The sequence below is a fragment of the Heterocephalus glaber genome, unplaced genomic scaffold (genome assembly GCF_053883595.1).
Source record: "Heterocephalus glaber isolate CG9 unplaced genomic scaffold, H.glaber_assembly_v1.0 deba00001195, whole genome shotgun sequence".
In the NCBI taxonomy this organism is placed as follows: domain Eukaryota; kingdom Metazoa; phylum Chordata; class Mammalia; order Rodentia; family Bathyergidae; genus Heterocephalus; species Heterocephalus glaber.
The window spans coordinates 1,035,928-1,051,340 of NW_028258212.1; the positions used below are offsets into that span (position 1 = coordinate 1,035,928).

At 46.2% G+C, this 15,413-nt stretch overlaps 1 long non-coding RNA gene across 1 annotated transcript; it reads left to right on the forward strand.

Moving 5' to 3' along the window:
- The first annotated feature begins 291 nt into the window (after window positions 1-291).
- LOC147828233 (uncharacterized) lies at window positions 292-857 on the forward strand. Its single transcript, XR_015451133.1, has 2 exons — window positions 292-436; window positions 620-857. It is a non-coding gene; the product is annotated as an uncharacterized LOC147828233 (long non-coding RNA).
- Window positions 858-15,413: the final 14,556 nt, after the last annotated feature.

Below are 15,413 nucleotides of genomic sequence, written 5' to 3' on the forward strand. Positions count from 1 at the left end.
CAGTCTGGGCTACACAGCAAGCTCACGCCCAGCTGACTACGTGGCCAGCTGGCTCAAAAAACTAAAAGCCTCTGTGAAGGACCGGTGGTGTCCACGCGGCGGCCCTGTCCTGCTAGGTCCCGCAGCCCGCGGCTCTCAGAACCCCGGGTCCTGATCTCCGCGGCACTGGGGCACGCCCGCAGACCCAGCTCCGCCTGCTTGCGCAAGCGCGAACCCCACCGCGCGCACTGTTTCCCATCAGGCTCTGCGTGGGCAGGAGCGACGAAGTGGCCTGCCGACCGACAGAGGGCGCACCAGGCAAGCGCGGCGCCTGCACGCGCGGGCGAAAGACCAGGACGACGCAAGGAAACAACGCTGTTTTCGCGAAAGAGCATGCGAGAGGCGGGATTCGGCAGGATGCAGCGCCTCGCAGAGCACTGGCCCCGAGCACCGGAAGGTGAACACAGCCGCGTACAGCCTCCTCGCCCGCGAGGGGCTTCCCAATGTCGCGGTGTAACCACTGGCCGCGTTTCCGGGAGGAGCCTGAGCGCTTCCGGGTCGGCACCCTCCCGGGCGGGGAGGGGCTCCGCGCTCTCGCGCGATCCAGCCACGCCCAGCTGCGCTCGCCCCGCCCTCCCAGGAGGACGGGTCTCTTGTTGGAAAGGAAGACGTTGAGGAGGTGTCCGGTCGAATAGCGGGAGTGAGCCGAGCGTTCTCTAAAGTTCGGCGGCGCAGACAGCACTGCCGGAGCCTGATGCCGGAGTCAGGTGTGTGTGCTGGTAAAGGGGCTCCGTGTGTGACTTACTACCAGAGTTTGGAATTCTGCGAGTCCCAGTGTTTTAAAAGATTAAAAGACCAGATCTCAGGGCTTGTGCAGACATACTACTTTCAGATCTTTATTCACTTTTCTGTTGTTTTTTGAGTCATGGTCTCACTATGTAGTTCAGGCTGGCCTTGAACTCACCATGTAGCCTAGGCTGGCCTTGAACTCCCCGCTCTCCTCCTGCCTCAGCCTCCCCGAGGGCTGAGGTTACAGACATGCGCCTTCACACCCGGCTCACGTTATTTTAAAATTGCACCATTTAAATCCCTGTCACGTGACAGGCAGCCCCTGCTCTGCACAGTTGTGACAGCAATTCCAGGCAAGCACACTACTCACATTCCAGGTGACCATGACGGTGCAGAGAGCCCAGGCTTGGCCGCGAGCCCTCTTGTCAAAAATTGCAGCACCCACAACAGCTGTGCGGCAGGACTGGTCCCCATTCACACTGCTCTCACGCAGTCTGTCAGTGACTGGTCACTGTCCCTTCACAAAGAGATGAAACGTGTGCCTTGTGGCCTGGTTGCCGTGGTCTCTTGCCATACGGGGTCGCTAAGCACTGACACCTCCCTATGAACCTCAGTGCAAAGGCCCTGGATTCAATCCCCAGTACCACAATAGAAAAGTCCAGTGTCCCCTGCACAAATCCGAATGAAGCTTAGCTCTCCCCTACTGTCAGTAGTTACCGAACAAAACTTTTCTGACACAGTCATAACACAGGGCCCACAACAGAGATGGGGGACGGACAAATTCCTGGGCCTTAGCATGCAAATCACTAAAAGCAAGATTTGTGTTTTCTTCTGGAAACTTGTCATTTTTTTTTAACACAAGCAAAACATTTATTGGTACATTTTAGATATACATAGTGATAACATGCATCATAGGAAATTTGTATCTGTACATGATAAATCTTTTGTTTTTTGTTTTGAGACAGGGTCTCACTTTGTAGTGCAGACTGGCCTTGAATTCACATCGATCCTCCTGCCTCAGCTTCCCAAGTGCTGGGAGCATGCGGCACCATGCTCTGCACCTGTACATGATATATCTTGCTTCTTCTTTTCCTATTCCCTACCCCCGTCAGCCCTTCTTCCCCTCCTTATACACAAAAGCTTGTTTCTATTTTCTTTGTCTCTTCTTGCCTTTCCCCTCCCCCTCCCTTGTTCCCCTTCTCATTTGAACATTTTCTTCCCATTTCCCAATATCTATTTTACATTTTAGTCCTTATTTCCACTTTCAGTTTCTCACACCAGAAAAACAATACAGTATTTAAACATGTGTCTCTGATTTATTTCACTTAAGATTATGGTCTCAAGCCTCATTCATTTAGCTATAAATGTCTGAAGCTCTTCCTTCTTTATGGCAGAGTAGTAGTCCACTGTATAAAAAAAACCCCACATGTTCTGTATCCATTCCTCCATTAATGGGCATTTGGGCTGTTTCCAAGATTCAGCTACAACAAACTGTGCCGCTATAAACATGAGTGTGCACATATCCCAGTGGTATGATGTTAAAAGCCATTTTTGCTATAAGCCAAGACTTCATTTGGGCCTACCGATGCCCAACAGGTAACTAAAGGGAGACTAAAGTTTAACCATTTTGTATCCTTTGTTACCTTAAAACTTTGGATCACATCCTTAGTTCTGCTGACGGGCTTGTTTAACCATTTAGGGAGTGTCTGTCCAAAAGTTGGCAAAACAAGGTCAACTGGCCTTGAATTTATGTAATCTTGCTCCTTTGAAGATTGTGGCCCCCAGCATGGGGGATTTCCAGGAACATTCAACATTGCCAGAAGTCTGCTGTGAGCTTGCCAGCACCTGGAATCCAGGAAAAGCTGAGCCACCTGCCTGAGACCACAGAGATAAACCTTTCCTACAGAGACCACGGCTCAGCCATGAGGACTTCAGAGCTAGGACACCAAACTGAGATGATGCTGCCCACCAGAAAAAGTTTTGTGACCAAGGATGCCTAGTATCACCTTATTATTTAAGGGGTTTTTTTTTTGGGGGGGGGTTGTTTTGAGACAAGGTCCCACTGCGTAGTCCAGGCAGGCCTTTGAATTCACTATGTAATGTAGCCCAGGCTGATCTCTAACAGGCTGCTCCTCCTGCCTCAGCTTCCCTAGTGCTGGGATGATGGGTGAGCCACCATGTCTGGGTCCAAAATGTTTATCAGTACAATAATTCAAAAAACCAAAAGCGGGGCTAGAGGTGTAGTTTAGTGGTAAACCACATGCTTAATGTGCTCAAGGCCTTGGGTTCAATACCCAGCAACAAAAGACATTATGTTTATAAAAAATAATTAAAAACCAAGAAAACTGGGGCTGGGGGATGAACTTTTGGTGAGTACTTGAAATATTTAAGCAAATCATCTACATACAAAAAAATGTGCAAAATCAAAATCACTTTCCTGTATACCAATAATAAAAGCTAAGTCTACTTATGTGGCATTACAGATCAAGGTACAACATTAATATAAAAGCATGTTTTGTTCCTTTGTTTTTCATTAAGTCACTCAATTGCCCAGGCTGGGCTTGATCCTCCTGCCTCAGCCTCACAGATAGCTGAAAATACAGGTGTGCACCTGAATACAGGTGTGCACCACCTCGTCCAGCAAAGCATGACATAAGGACAAATCCAGAGATACAAACTAGAACACGTTAAGTGAGGTAACTGGACAGCTCAGTGGTTTGACCTCCCAGGGGGCAGTAAGGCCAGGGCAGGATCTGAGCAGCTAGTCCAGATGGTTCATTCCCATCCAGCCATACAAGGGCTGCGTGACAGTGGACACTGGGTAGGGACACCCAGGAATCCACAGGGCCATTTTCCAGATGGGCGCTGCATGACCCAGGACAGAATCAGCAGGGGAAGCAAACACTCCAGGAGCTGAGACTCCCCTGGGGAAGTCTTCCAAAATATCTGCTTCCCACTCTAGCCTGATGGCAGCTCACAGCACGGTCTCTCCTGACCTTACCATCTGGTGTATCTGGAAGCCCTGTGCCCCGCAGCTACCGACCCTCTCTGTGCCTGCCTTCATACCGTGGTGGTTGTCCGACACTAACATGCACACACCGCGAGGGAGGTACTCAGGCTTCGTTTCAATTGGAGGTCCTTCAATGCAGTCCCAGAGGTTTAGCCAGTGGAGCCTATGTGTGGATGTGAGCCCACTGCATGCTGAGCTAACTCGGGAGGTTTCAGATGAGCTTCATTTGGTTTGCACATACAGTTTTTCTACACTTTTCTACTGAAGTGCTGCCCACTCAGTCAGGAATCAGCTGGCCCTACTTTTTTGTTTGTTTTGGTTTTTTGAGACTGGGTCTTGCTATGTGGTTCAGACTGGCCTTGAACTCACTGTATGGCCCAGGCTGACCTCAAACTTGCGGCAATCCTCCTGCCTTAGCCTCCTAAGTGCAGGGATTACAGACAAGCGCCACCATGCCTGGTCAGCTGGCCCTACTTGTGTACATCAACATCGGGACTATAGATCCCTTCACGATACTGTGCTACCTCAACTGTAACTTCATAAAAAGCCTTAAAGCTTGCCAGTGGGTTTCTTCTAAATATTCTTTCCCAAAATAGTTTTGGCTACTCAGTCCTTTTACCCTTTTTCATTACATACTGCCCCTCTTTATTCCGCATCATGTCCATTGCTTTAAAGTCCAATTTGTCTAATATTAATACTTACATCAAGTTTCTTTCACCTGCTGTTTACATCATTTCTTTTCCCATTCCCTCACCTTTAAACTACTTTATAGTCACATATGACTTTCTTAGAGACAGCGTTAAGAGTCAGGCCACACGTTTTCTTCATCCATTTTGGCAGCCTGTGTCACTAGTTGAACTGCTGATGTCATTTACACTTTATGCCTAAATGGGTTAATACCAAGCCCCAAACAGCTCTTAGGAAGGTCTGCTTATAAGGGTGGCCCTTGACTGGGCTTTGGTAACCAGGAACTGTGGTACAACTTCCCTTGAAGGAGAAGGCTGGCTCCCATTCCTACACTGCGGGGCAACACTCTGTGGAGCAAACACCTCCTTCCCTTCTGTGGTCCACACTGCAAACACGGTGGTTCATGCTCAACGGCCACTTCCTGTCTGGGCATCCGGAGCTCAGTGACTGTGTCAGCAGCCCCCATGCTTGGCCTGGCCTGCACCACCTGCATGACCTATACAACCAGCCCTGTGGAGAGCCTGGGGACACAGCACACCATTGGGCCACTGGCTCACATGCATGAGGTCCTGCACTCCAATCCCAGCACCACAGAAAAGGGGTACAGACCTCAGACTCCTAGCCCCAGCCTCTGGCCAGCACTTCACAGAGCTTGCTGCCGGGACTGAGCAGGCCTGTGCGGCTCCCCTGTGGACTCTGAGAAGCTTATGCCTGGACTCCTGCATCACATGCATCTTCTTGCCTTCTGCTGACTCTGTTATAATAAATCTTAGCCACAAGTGTGAGTTCTTCCTGTGAAAAATAAATCTCGTTTTAAAAATTTCATCAGGGATGGGGTGTAGGTCAGTGTAGTGTTTGCCTAGCACACACAAGGCCCTACGTTCTATCCCCAGAAACACACACACACCCACACACACACACACAATTTAAGTTTCACTTAGCAAACAAGACACATCTAAAATTAAAGACAGCGGGGTCGGGGATTTAACTCAGTGGTTCCAGTGCCTGCCTTGCAAGTGCAAGGTCCCGAGTTTGATCCCTGATACCGAAAATAAATAAATAAATAAAATTAAAGAGAGCTTCAAAATCAAAGACTTAAAATTCCGTGTTATCACAAAGACCAAAACCCTACAGTATGAGTATTGTTTTGTCTTGAGACAGGGTCTTGCTCTGTAATTCATGCTGTCCTTGAACTATGTAGCCCAGGCTGGCCTAGAATCCTGGTGATCCTCCTGAGTGCTGGGATTAGAGGGGTGTGCCACCATGCCCAGCGAGTACTGTTTTATTTCGGATTTAATGTTTTAAACTCTTAAAATCTTAAATTTGACCCAGGAATATAACTCGGTGGTAGAGTACTTGTCTACCATCTCCAATGCCCTGGCTTCAATCCTAAATGCTACAAAAATAACATCTTAAGGGATTATAAACACTAAAAACTTGAAAAAAGTCAAAATTTTAAAATTATGGAACTAACAATCTTATCTTTAAATTGTTCAAAAGCCAGAAATAGGTTTCGAGTGGGTTCAATGCAACAAGATAAAAAATATTCCTGTGACGGAAATAACTTCAGTGTACATATACAGCTGCTGATGTATGCTGCAACATTTTGAGGAATACAAAATAGTGAAAAAGAATTTTTTTAAATAGGTGCTCCTCGAGCTCACAGATCCACATGCACGTTAACAGCTGTGCACCACTCCTTGGTCACCTACAGGATGTTGACAGAAGTGCAGTGTTTCCACAACACCACCCTCACACCTGGAGCTGCTCAAACCAGTACTACCCGGATGCCTCTGTGCGTCAACATCCTGTCCTTTTCAGCTCTGTGTGACTTCAGAATGTCCCTATTCCTGTGTCCCACAGGCTCTCCTTTTGCAGGGCCATTTCATACAGACTTCTGATAAAACTTCAGTGGGAGATGAATACCTGATATCTGCAATTATAACCACTTCTGGGAAAAACAGACAACGCGGATGGGGTTCAGGAACTAGATTAACTTTACCACTTGAAACAATCCAAAAAATTGACAAAATATAGGAAAAAAATGGTTTCAAAGAACATGGACCCCAGGCAGACGTGGTGGCACACCCCTGTCATCCCAGCACTTCGGAGTCTGAGGCAGGAGGATCATTTTAAGTTCAAGCCCAGCCTATATATGAGTTAAAGGCCAAAACTACATAATGAGACCGTTTCAAAAAATAAATAAATAAAAAAGAATATGACCAGAGACAGCAGAGTAAGCCCCCTCAGGACAGTTAACAGTGATGGGTATGTAGCTCAGTGGTACAGCACCTGCCTGGCAAGCATGAGGCCCTGAGAAGACAGGAAACAAATGAAATAAGTCCTACAAGTGCCCAAGCTCACTCCCTTGGGAGATATTTCTTTGCAAGTAACTAGTTTATTTCTTTACTGGCAGTTCACATCCCCTTTTTTTGGGGGGTAGTGGTACCGGGGATCAAATTCAGGACCTTGCACTTGCAAGACAGGCGCGGTGCCGCTGAGCTAAATCCCCAGCTGTCCGGTTTTGTTGGTTTTTTTTTTGGTACCGGGGATCAAACTCGGGTCCTTGCACTTGCGCAACAGGAGGCAAAAGCACTGATCTAAATCCCAGGCCCCAGCTGTCCCTTTTTAAAATTTTGAGAGAGGGTCTCCCTAAATTGCTAAGTAGTTGCCCAGGAGAGGCTGGAATTTACAATCCTCTTGCCTCAGCCTCCCAGACCCTGGGATTTCAGGCATACACTACCATGTGTAGCTTCCCTTGGGAAGTGTTTAGATGGTGTACGGGGAAAACACTGAGGTGGCACCTAGACCACTCCTTGAATTACGGCATACTGGAGAGTTTGGGGAGACTGAGGTAGGTAGAGGTCACAGAGGTGAGCTAGATGGAGACCAGACACCTGCAGTGTCCCCTTGAACATACAGCAGAGTATTTATTCATTTTGATGACGGGAAAGGAACCCAAGGCCTGGTGCATGCAAGCACATGCCCCAAGCTCCCAGCAGAGATATTTACCAATTAGCACGTGAATGAAGGAAAATGAGCCACATCTGGGAAAAGAATAATCCAAAAGGACAGGTGTGGGCCAGGTAAAGCCGCACATGCCTGTAATCCCAGAATTCAAGAAGTTGAGGCAACACCTTATATAGTGAGACCTTGTCTCAAAAAAAAAAAAAAAAGATCAGTGCTGTGCCCTGTGGGCACACGGTGCCTGCCAGACCAACTGCAAGAGGCTGTAAGTCTAGGCCTACTAGGCAGAGCATGCAGGAAAACCTCCCACAACAGTGGGATAAAGAGCCCTAGAGAGTCAGACATAGTGGAATACACCTGTAATCCCAGCACTCGGGAAGCTTAGACAGGAGGACCGCCATGAGTTTGAGGTCAGCCTGGGCTACAAAGCAAGACTATGTTTCAAAAAACCAAAAGAAATAAAAAAAGGAAATGAAGACTGCCAATTCAGGAAAAGATAGAGTAGACACTATTTCATGTTTCCCCACCAATGCAGCTAAACACTCTGGACTTTATAAAAAAACATATCAGGGATTGTGGCCAGGGTGTAGCTCCATGGTTGGGCCTGTATTTAACATGCATAGCCCCTGGGTGTGATTCCCCAGGACCACAAATACAAGCCAACCAATCCACAGACTGAGAGTTAAAGAGAAAAGGAGACCAGCTAAGGACCCTCAGCCCAAAGGCTGGCACAGCATGGCAGTGGTTCCAGGTTTGCTTCTGCCCGATACTCCAGGATAGGGGCAGAGAACCCAGCAACCTGAAATGTAAGAGTAGAGTGTAGGTCTGCTCTACAGTCAAGTTCACTGTAGAGTGAACACTTGCTTGATTGGTTTTAATTACTCAAAAAGAAATAAAAAAGTTGTTCACAAATGTACACAATGCTGGAATGGATGACATGACTAAGGCTAGACTGTGAAGTGAAACAATCCAATTTGCCTTTGAGTCGAACGTCTGTCTGACTGTAACCCTAGTCCACACCCATACCACCCTGAACATGCCCGATCTCCTGACTATAACTCTGTACATTCCTTTGGAAAATTTACAGGCAATGAATGTATGCCAAATGAAAATGCCAGTGCAAACATGCCAAACCTTGTAATTGTTTTCAAAATCTTAAAACCTATCTCAAACTCCTGTATCGAAACAGAAGGAGGGCTGGGGATTTAGCTCAGTGGCATCATACCTGCCTCGAAAGCACAAGGTCCTGAGTTTGATCCCTGGTACAAAACAAAACAAAAAAACAGAAGGGAAGGCTGAATAATTTTCATTGTTCTCAGGACTGGGGTTAGCCAGTTTATGAAAACAGTTATTTGTCATAACTTTAATTTGCTATAATTCAATTTCATTTTGTACACTCTTTTTTTAAACTATAGAACTTGTTTTGAAATTAAGTTTCATAAATTGAATTAAGAGTATCTTTTTTTTTTGGTACCAGGGATCGAACTCGGGTCCTTCCACTTATGAAGCAGGCGGCGGATAAGAGTATCTTAATATGTTAAGAAAAGCTTATTGGTTTTTTTTGGTTTTGGTACCAGGGATTGAACTCGAGTCCTTGCACTTGCAAAGCAAGTGGCGGAACCACTGAGCTAAATCCCCAGCCCAAGAAAACCTTATTGTTTTAGACATATAAAGTTTAATTTTTTCAATTATAGCCAATTTAAAATTTTTTACAGCAAAACATTTATTGGTACATTTTAGGCATACATAATGATAACACTCATCATTGGGAATTTGCACCTGTACATGGTACATCCCGCCCTTTTTCCCCATTCCCCCCTCCATTGTGTACACTGTATTGTACAATGTATTGAAATACAGCACAGATAAATTGACTTTCACCTTGATGACACATTTATCCCATTTAAATGAGTAGTCAAATAAAAAAAAAAATGGCTGGGGATTTGGCTCAGTGGCACTGCACCTGCCTTGCATATCCGAGGTCCTGAGTTCAATCCCTGGTACCAAAAAAAAATACAAAACTGGTGATGAACTTTTCATCTTCAAATTCCTTGGTTTCCATAAATGACAGTATCATTTCACAATTCACAAAATCTTTCCAGCATTTTACTCCAACTTGGCCACCTCACTTCAGCAAAGTAAATGATGTCCCCATAATCAACATCCTTACTCTTAAAGAACTCACGGAATTGGTGATGATTCGATCCCTAGGACCTCATGAAATTCACAGCTTTGATGATGATTTGCATAACATCTTTTTGTTGTTGTTCTGGTACTGGGGATCAAACTCAGGACCTTGGGCTTGCAAGGCAGGTGAGGCAGCACTGAGCTAACTCCCCGGCTGACTCACTGTTTCAACTCATGGTGATTTTCCTGCCTCAGCCTCCGGTACTGGGATTATAGGCATGCACCACCACACCTACCTCCCATAACATCTTTTTTTTTTTTTTTTTGGTACTGCGATTGAACTCCAGTCCTTGAACTTGGGTCCTTGCGTTTGCCCAGCAGGTGGCAAAACTACTGAGCTAAATCCCCAGCCCTAGTTGTATTTTAGTTTTGTTTTCTTTTTTTGGCAATGGGGATCGAACTCAGGTCCTTGCGCTTGCCTTGCAAGCGCTGGAACCACTGAGCTAAATCCCTAGCCCCTAGCTGTTTCTTCAGTGATACTATATCCATAATCTATAATACTGCTAATTAAAAACAGCGAGTTGAACCGTATCTGCCATGTCAGCACTTTCATCTATTGCCAAAGAAAAAAGTTTGAAATTAGCAGCTTCACTCTTAAATCTTTTTCAGCAGCTTTTTCCCCATTTCCTCAATTGTCTGGCTATAGTCTGGTGAGACAAAGTGATTTCACAAAATTAAGCAGGGTGGGGCTAGGGATTTGGCTCAGTGGTTTCCCCGCCTGGGGCAAGGACCCGAGTTAGATCCCAGTACCAAAAACAAAAACAAAACAAAACAAAAAAAACAAAATTAAGCAGAGTGCCTTAGTTCTCTCAACAAAAAGCACTCATCCATTTTCCACTGAAGATTCTTCCTTCCATTTTTCTTTTCTTGAGTTGTTTTCTTTTGAACTTGAACTTGTGATCCTCCTGCTTCAGCCTTTCAGCATGCTCAAATCATAGGTATGGGCCATTGTGATGAAGCCATTCTGTAGTTAGGAAATTAATAACCATCTGTGTATTTATCTAATTACCAGTATAATGCCATGAACAAAAAACCTTTTTTGTACTTCTTATATCACAACTGCTAAAAAACCTAGTTTAACTCATAGAATTATGAAATAACACAAGCCCAAATTTAACAGTAAGAAAATTTACAATAAAATAAGGACTAAATGTATAATAGGTAATGTGAAATAGGAAGAAAAGGGGCAAAGGGGAAGGAAGTGGGAGGGCTAGGGGAAAGGATAGAAGGGAATGGGATTAATATGAGAAAATGGAAAAATAGGAACAAAATCTTTGTAAATAGGGAGGAATGGAGGGGTTGGAGGGCTGGGCAAGGGTGAAAAATAAGAACCAAGAGAGACTATGTAAAGATGCAAATTTCCAATGATGAATGTCATTATATTGTATACCTAAAATGTACCAATGATTAGAATGGATAATCAATAATGTAAAATAGGAAGAAAAGGTCCAAAGGGGTAGGGGTAGTGGGAGGGGCAGGGGAAAGGAAAGAAGCGAAAGGAAAAAATGATGAGAAATGGAAAAAATGGAAATAAAGTCTTTGTAAATAGGGAAGGGTGGAGGGCATGAAGGGAGGGCTAGGAATGGGGAAAAAATAAGAACTAAGATGCATTATATAAAGGTACAATTCCCAGTGAGAAATGTAATTGTGTTGTATACCTACAATGTACCAATAAAAGAATTTAATACAAAAAAAGAAAGAAAATTTACAATAAGCCCTTGTCTTCATAGGTTCACACACCAATAGGTAGGTTAAAATACTATGAGCAAAAAGAAAAAGGAAAAAAAAATACTATTAGCAATAATCCCTTCCTTTTACCTGCCAAGTCACACAAACTCATAGAAAATCCAACACACGTGTTTCCACTCAACTGACCTGGTGAAGGCAGAATTTACACAGCATTTCACTGTCTCCTATGCACTCCACCACAAAGCACTGCATAACCTAGACATAAAAAATATCAGTAATAGCCAGGGGTGGCGGCCCATACCTGTGATTGGAGCATGCTGAGAGGCTGAAGCAGGAGGATCACAAGTTCAAGACCAGCCAGGGTAACTTAGCAATACCCTGTCTCAAAAAAACAAAATGATGGCCCAAGGATTTAGCTCAGTGGCACTGCGCCTGCCTGCCAAGCTCAAGGTTCTGAATTCCATCCCTGGTACCAAAAAAAAAAAAAAAAGCAAAAGGGCTGAAAATATACAGTAGCTCAGTGTGAAGGCCCTGGTTTTCATTCCCTGTCCACAAAAATAAAATAAAAAATAAAAAATAAAGACAAAAAATGGATCATAAAGATAATACATACAGCCTGAGAAAAGCCCTGGCTTTACCCTCAAACTGCTAAATTTCGGTTCTTCTGAGATGATTTTTCAAGACGAATCAGTCCAAATTGTATTTCTTTTTTTTTTTTTTTGGTACTGGGGATCGAACCTGAGGTCCTTGCACGTGCAAGGCAAGCGGCATCACCAGAGCTAAATCCCCAGCCCAAATTGTATTTAAAGGTATGAGTAGAAAAAAGGGAGGGAAAAAAAAAAAAAGGAAAGAAAAGTAAATGGCTGAAAGCACTAAGCACATGCCGCAGAGCAGACGGGGAGGCAAAGAAAATAAACACGGACGTACTTCAGACCAGAATACCATACACAAATTCAATGAAGCTGATGGAGGAAGGTTACAGGAAAAAGATCTGACACATGAGATGTGGAAGAAATAAAGCTCTTTTTTAAATAGCGAGACATTTATTGATACATTTTAGGTATACATAATGGTAATATTCATCATAGGAAATTTGCACCTGTACATGATACATCCCGCCTCTTTTTTCCCCATTTCCCCCTCCCCTACAACCCCCTCCCCTCCCTAGGTACAAAAGCTTTGTTTCCATTTAGAAATAAAGCTTTTAGAGATGAAAGTTTAAAGGTTTTAAAATATTTCTGCAGGAAGCAAGAGATAAGCAAAAGATGCAAAGTTCTGAGCAATAAAAGCTGGTACAAGTTTCTGACTTTAATTATGTGAATGAACTGTCTCAAAAAACAAAACTGAAGAGAGCCTTTTTTGTTTGTTCCTAGAAATTGAACCCAGGGTCTTGCACTGAGGTACATTCCAGTCCTTTTTCTATTTTCTATTTTGAGACTTTCGTTAAACTGCCCACTCTGAGTTCAAACTTGGGATCTTCTTGCCTCAGCCTCCCAGAGTGCTGGCGTTACAAGGGTGCACGACCATGCCAGGCCGACAAAGAGCCTCCGTTTTCATCACAACTCACTCGGTGAAGGAGGCCTTGCAGAGGGGTGCAGCCTGCCGTCCTCCAGGTCCTCCTACAACATCCCGACCTGAGACGCTCATCTTCAGAAATGCTCTCGTCAGGTTCCAATTGTCTCTATCTCCCCAAGGTGAGACGGCCTCTTTCGTTTTTTTTAATATGTTAATTTTTATTTTAAAGTTTATTTATTTTCGGTATTTTTCAAACTCAAGACCTTGCGCTTGCCAGGGAGACGCAGCGCCATAGAGCTACATCCCCGGCCTCGGCCTCTTTCTTTACTAAGGCCAAACAATGCTCTGGCCGTGAGCCCAACCTCTAGACTCCAGTCAGTCCCTGGGGTGCGGCCCTGGATCTCGGATCCTGCGTCCTGGACCCTAAACCCTGACCCCACGATGCCACCCCGGGTGATCAAGGTCCATTCCACGCCAGGTGCGGACCTCCCACTCGGACCTCCCACTCGGCGCCCCGGTCACCTCTCACCTGGGACTCCGAGTCTTTGAGTCTCCGCGAGCCTGCCTCACCCAGAGGTCTCTGGTGGCCCTCGGAGTCTCTGGGTGATTTGAAGCGCTGGCACTCAAGGCTGGTTTACCGTCACCAAGGGAACCACTGCACAGTGTGCGGGGCGGGACATCCGCCCTCACTCCTGGCAATTCCGGTCCCGGGCACCTGGAAGACCAACACGGTAGCCCCCCCTTACCCACCGCCATTGCCCGCGTGACCACGGGTAGCCTCCTCCGAATCCCATCTTCCCCTGGACCAAGACTAGGGACAGAGTTTCCACAGCACATATTCAGGGGCTGGGCTGCGAGGGAACCAAAGTGACGTGCCCAGATGGGGGCCTGGGATTGGTCAACAGGGAGTGGGCGGGGCCGTGGAACGAGGGACGCAGGCGCTGTGGGGCCCGGTGTGGGGGAGGGGAGGCGTGGAGTAGGCTGGGCGCCTCACGGATCCCGGAAGCGAGAGCTGAGCACGCCGCGGGCAAGGGTGGCGCGAGAGACGTGGGCCGCGCTCGCGGAGGAGGGGAACGGGCGGGAGGGAGTCACGGAGCCCCCCCCAGGCCGAGGCCTGGCTCGGATGCGCGTCTCCCTACTCAGCCTCCGGGGCTCTGGGGCCTCGCTGAGTGTCGTGTTCCCTATGGCGCGCGTTGATCCCGCAGAGCCCCGACCCTCCCGTGGAGGGAAAAGGAGGAGCTCGGTCCACGGGGGTCCCAGTAGGACGGCCTAGGTCTCGGAACCCCGCCAAGCCGCCGAGCTGGAGAGCCAGCGTTAGCGCCAGGCTTTCCTGTGAGAACTCCGAATTTAGAGTCTTCAACCCTCTCGTTACTGCACCTTTTTGTTGACTGGGTCTCGCTCAGGCTGGCCTTGAACTCACGGTGGCTCTCCTGCCTCAGCCTCCCTCCCGGGTGCTGGGATTACAAGGGAATGCCAGCACGCGTGGCTCCACCTTCTACTTCTGTAGGTTTGGACTCAATCGATAGGACAGTAGAAAGGCACATAATTGCAGTTTCTGCTTTTTGTTCAAATGTTCTATCAAATCTCACTATTTTCTCTCAGGATGCTGATTGACACCTTTTTAACTCCTGCTCAGTGGCTTTAAACTCACAGCAGTGACCCACAGGGTCAAACTGCCACACCTGAGGGCCTTGATCTTTATCTGTGTGAAGGAAAATTATGCAGCCACCACACAGCCTCACTCTGGCATCTGCTTGTAGTCTGGAGAACTATCTCACTGAAGGTTGTTTTAAAATCAGGAGAGGCGTGGTGGTGCACGCTTATCATCCCAGCATTCCAGAGGCAGAGGCAGGAGGAGGGCCGAAGGATCAAGACCAGTTTGGACCACACACTGAGGCCCTGTCTCAAACAAAACAAAACAAAATTTAAAACCAGAGAATTGTGCTCTGATAGTGATACAGGGGCAATAATAGATGTAACTCCCAAACCTGCTAGATATCCGAAGCATGAGTTCTCTAAAATAGAAGAATGTATTCTAGGAACAGTGGAGATTAAGAGTAGGGAAAATTTATTGAAAGATAGCTTTTGTTAAGAAAGACTGCAGGATGGGCCGAGGATTTAGTTTAGTGGTTTTGCTGCCTGCTGCCCAAGCGCAAGAACCCAAGTTCAATCCCCGGTACCAAAAAGAAAAAGAAAGACTGAAGGGGGACCTGAAAGTGGGTTACCCACTTACCCTGCTTCTCAAAGGTGTTTTATGGGACAAAGCCATGAGATAAGGTGGGTTCAAGGTGGGACAAAACTATAGTCAACAGGTAAGATTACAAGTACAGTTGCTTAGGTAATATTGATCCAATGAGAAATCACAAGGTGAACAAAACTATGATCAACCAATAAGATTACAAGTATAGTTGCTTAGGTAATATAGATTAAATGGGGACCCAATGGGGAAGCAAGTCACATAGCAAGCGTACAAGGAGTGAGGATTTTCAGTGGTAAGGGGTGGATCATGGAATTTTTTTTTTTTTGTACCAGGGATCAGAGTCGGGACCTTGTGCCCAGAGGAACCACTGAGCCAAACCTCCAGCCCTTC